Consider the following 5,435-nt stretch of genomic DNA (forward strand, 5'->3'; position numbering starts at 1 on the left):
TAAAAATAACTTTTTAACAGTTATAGTTAAAATTTAATTAAACATTTTATATTGAAAAATAGTATGTATTATATCTGTTTGATATTGATAAATGGATTGATTAATAAATGAATCAGGTAACCGAAAAAAAAATAATAATGCTTCCGAATTTTTTATAAAATTGATTGAATAATAATTTATTACGAAAAGAATAACAAATTTTTATAATTTACCCAAAGTTTTTTAAGTGGGACATGAGGAAACTACCTCGAACTTAGTTAATACATATATAGTAATTTTTTTACCTAATTACCTAGATAATACCTAATTAATAATAATACCTAATTAAAGCAAAAGTATTTTAACATTCCCATTAAAACAAAATTTTAATTTGACTTTTTACAATTAAGTAGAAATCAGTATTAAATAATGAGGATTTTATCAATTGATCTGAATATATCTAGTAGTATTCCTAAAAAAAATTTCTGATTTATATTTTCTTTATGATATTTTATTAAAGGTTATTAATTTGCCTTATACTCCTCCATATGCATGTAAATAATAAATATTAAGATTGTTTTTAATAATCTCGGTTAAACATATTTTTAGAATGAGTTAATATTAAAATACATAAAACGTTGAAAAGCACCATAAGTGTTAACTATTTTCTTTATTTATAACGATATAATGACAAGAAAGTTAATTTATTGGTTAATATGATAAGTTTTGTAATTATAAAATAATTTTATTTATTATACTAACTCTGCCTTTTAAAGTAAATTATATTAAAACATTTAATTAACATTTCTGTTGTTCAATATTATTATAAAAGTGTACTTATCGATCATATAGCTGAGAATACTTGTCAGTATTATTAATTTCACATTTATAAAAGTCATAATTAAAATTTCCAAAAACATAATCATCTTATAAAGTTTTCAATTATTTTTAAAAGTACAAAGTTTGTATGTTTTATTCTTTTAAAATACTAAACTTGAACTTATTAAATTACTATAATCTTCAGTGAAAAGTATGGTATACCAAGTAGTAATTATTGAGATTAAAGCATTTTTATGCCTGGAAAAATGTTGTTGCTCTTTGATTCGCCAGAACACCTGAATCCAAAGACATTTTGCGGTTTATGGAAAATATCGATGTTTACTTAAGTAAGGGCTTTGGTTATACAATAAATAGGATTTGTTGGATTATGGAGTGTGTTTACAAATATTGCCCTCTTGGTGAACTGTATTATATAGCTCTACANAATTAAAATTTCTAAAAACATAATCATCTTATAAAGTTTTCAATTATTTTTAAAAGTACAAAATTTGTATGTTTTATTCTTTTAAAATACTAAACTTGAACTTATTAAATTACTATCATCTTCAGTGAAAAGTATGGTATACCAAGTAGTAATTATTGAGATTAAAGCATTTTTATGCCTGGAAAAATGTTGTTGCTCTTTGATTCGCCAGAACACCTGAATCCAAAGACATTTTGCGGTTTATGGAAAATATCGATGTTTACTTAAGTAAGGGCTTTGGTTATACAATAAATAGGATTTGTTGGATTATGGTGTGTGTTTACAGATATTGCCCTCTTGGTGAACTGTATTATATAGCTCTACTTCAATCACTTGAAAATCGAAAGGCTAAAATTAACGTTCAGAACTTAAATTATAATAATATCATATAAATAATATGTGTTTCAAAAATAGTATACAATCAATATATATCAATATTCATCACCCTAACGGAATGTCTTTTATAAAATTTTATGAATTCTACTCGATAAGTTTAATTTTACAGGAATCAGCTATTATAAAACCTGGAGGTTTTCATAAATATACATGGTAACAAAAGTATACATTTACATATAAAAATAGAACAAAAAACTCAAAACTCATTATTGACCGTGAAGATCAACACATTATAATTTCTTTACGAGCATATGAAAAAGAGAAGCTTATTCATTTTGAATTATTGCACACGAAAAAAAAGAATAAGCCAATCATTTTTCAACATTAGTAGAACCTCAAATAACAAAACACAAAGCAGGTTATAAGATATGTAAAAGGTGTTTTAAAGTCTATCACGATAGAGTTAGGAAAGTGTGTAAAGAATACAGCTAAAGGGACTACATGATCCTGACAGTATGTTGTAATACAGTAGGGTTGAACTTAAGCTTATTTCCGATTACAACATGATTTTAATGTTTGAATCAGTAATAAGAGAATGGTTAACTCGGGCATCAAAACGATATTCAGTAGCAAACAATCCGAATGCTCCAATTTATGATCTTAAAAAACAAATANGAGCATATGAAAAAGAGAAGCTTATTCATTTTGAATTATTGCACACGAAAAAAAAGAATAAGCCAATCATTTTTCAACATTAGTAGAACCTCAAATAACAAAACACAAAGCAGGTTATAAGATATGTAAAAGGTGTTTTAAAGTCTATCACGATAGAGTTAGGAAAGTGTGTAAAGAAGACAGCTAAAGGGACTACATGATCCTGACAGTATGTTGTAGTACAGTAGGGTTGAACTTAAGCTTATTTCCGATTGCAACGTGATTTTAATGTTTGAATCAGTAATAAGATAATGGTTAACTCAGGCATCAAAACGATATTCAGTAGCAAACAATCCGAATGCTCCAATTTATGATCTTAAAAAAGGTTTCATAATCTATTTGGACGATAGAAATTAAAAAAAAAATGTATTTTAATTTTATTATTAGGTATACAATTTGGTTGGGCAATGTCTTCAGTACTACCAAAAAATAACTTTTTGTGATAAATGATAAATGTTGATAAATCATAAGACTGATAAAAATTGTACATTTTTATTATTGAGAGCAGCATACCTTTTGTGGAGCGCACCGCTCGCGCTTGTAAAATAAACGTATATCAATTTTCGTACTTGACGTTTTATTTTAAATTTATTTAATATATTTGAATTATAAAAGATCACACTCGGACGTATTATCCTTCGCCCGGAACGTCTAATGTTTAGCGGAACGCGAAAGTGCGATATTAGAGTACGCAAGAAAAAACGTTGTATGATCGTGTGTCATAAAAATTTCTAACAAATCGAGTTGTAAAATGGTTATTTCTGCTCAACGTTTCCTTACTTACTGAATCTCTGTATAGTAGTAACGGTCAGCTGAATCAGTTTATTTATTTTGGAACAATTATTATTTATTATCGTTAAAAGCCAAAATAAACTAAGCCTGAAGATAACCGAAAGCCGGGTTATGAAAAATTGTCAAATTAAATATAATAAAATAATACACAATACACATATTATTTTAAAGGTCGCAGTAGAAAATAGAAATGAAAATAATAAGAGCGATTATATTATTACAGCAATCGGTGACGACGAGCTGTACGCGCAGTTAATTCTAATAATAAAATACCCAATTTAGTAGTAAATTAATATTTTACCGTATGGACAATGCTGTAGGTCATCCAAACACTACTCGTGTGTGTGTATGCGTATCAGCATATAATGAGGGAAACAGCTTTTATGTTCGTATTATAACTATTATACTATTAAATAATTTGCATTTATAATAAAAATATGCAATTAATTTTCTTCTTTTAATTAATTTTTGTAGGCGGTGCGGCCGTCCGGTCGTCCAACCCACGAGCCGCTACTAGGTAAACTATCAACTGTCAAGGAATTAACGACATTTTTAAGCGAACGTTTTCAAATAATGGAATCTATAGAATCATCGCAATGCAATAATGATTTTTTATCGCCTGTTGACAGGAAAAGTAGTTTAAAAGTACGAACAATAACCGTAAAGTAATGATTCGGTCAACGATTAAGTGTTATGCTCGTAATTAGCCGCATACTACATAAGTGTCCATCTTTTATTGCGTTATCGGTAGCCGAGCGCATATATCAAGTAAATACAACAGGTCTGTGTAAAGTCGTGTTCCCACTACTCGTCTATTTGCCGAATATTCGCTGTTTGGCATATATTTGTCAAGCAATGGAAACGATGTACTCGTGCGAGTGTTCGTTCATCGGTATTCGTTATTCGTCATCTTCCTAACGGTTGTCGGTATTGGTGACACGAATCAAGGAGATTATAAATATTTGTCCAAACACGCGATAAGTGGGAACGGTCTACTCGGCTATGTTTTTTAAATAAACGAATATTCGATCAAAGTCAATATACTTAATTTTAAATTGTTTTAGTTAATTAATTTAATTATTTGTTTTAATTAGTTAATTAAATACATTTTCAATTAAATTATATTATTATATAGTGATTTTTTTACGGCTAATCAATCAAGTACCATTAAAATAATAAGTTTCTTTAAAAATATTTTATTTTAGATTTTGTTAGTAACACATGTATTTCAATATACCTGTTATAAAAAATTTTTTGGGTCTATTCCTTATATTTTATACAGAGTGCCAACTTTATTTGTTTAAACTGCAACATGCATATGAAACTAGTTTATAGTATAGAAAATTATCCAATTAAGAAAATGACTGCCTATAGTAACTTTTGGACCAATAATTTGGAAGTTATTAGCATTTTAAAAAATAGTATTGATGGTGNTTTTGGGTCTTTTCCTTATATTTTATACAGAGTGCCAACTTTATTTGTTTAAACTGCAACATACATATTAAACTAGTTTATAGTATAGAAAATTATCAAATTAAGAAAATGACTGCCTATAGTAACTTTTGGACCAATAATTTGGAAGTTATTAGCATTTTAAAAAATAGTATTGATGGTGAAGCACATATGATGCTATTTTTATCATTAGTCGTTCTTCGGGCACATTTCTTTTGCCACCTAGGTACAAAAATTAGAACATCTTCCGAAGCACTGATCTAAAAGTTGTTGTTTTAAATTACGTTAATTTTTCAAATTACAAATATCCTTTTGTATTTTATAAGTTGATTAACACAATATTTATGCACTGCATTTATTTAAATTACTATTTATGATTTTATAATTCAACCATCATTATTTATAAGCTTAAAACAATATTTTGAGATCCACATTTTATTTAACTTACAAATTTTATCAATTATTATCGAGTAAAATCAAACCAACACGGCAATGGAAATTTGAGGTTTATATTTATTTTCTAGTGAGTATATGTTTCTTTAGGATAACTTAAAATCTAAAAGGCTAAAAAGTATTTTTTTTTTATTCCAAGTTCAATATTTGTACTTGAAATACTAGAGTCACATTTATGATTTTATTATTATTTTTTTATGAGAAATAATATTTTTTAATAATCCCTTTTTCATTCGACATACTTTATCTTAATTAGGATATTACTTTTTTAAAGTGTTTATACAATTTTCATTTTATATATTGGAAGCGACCGAGAAATTACTAGTAATAAAAATACTTTTAGCTGCGTATTACTTACGCCTATTAATATAAAAAAGTAAAGCCGTATAATTATAAACAGACAATA

This window comes from Daktulosphaira vitifoliae, unplaced genomic scaffold (assembly GCF_025091365.1).
Source record: "Daktulosphaira vitifoliae isolate Bord-2020 unplaced genomic scaffold, ASM2509136v1 Scaffold_1, whole genome shotgun sequence".
Classification (NCBI taxonomy): domain Eukaryota; kingdom Metazoa; phylum Arthropoda; class Insecta; order Hemiptera; family Phylloxeridae; genus Daktulosphaira; species Daktulosphaira vitifoliae.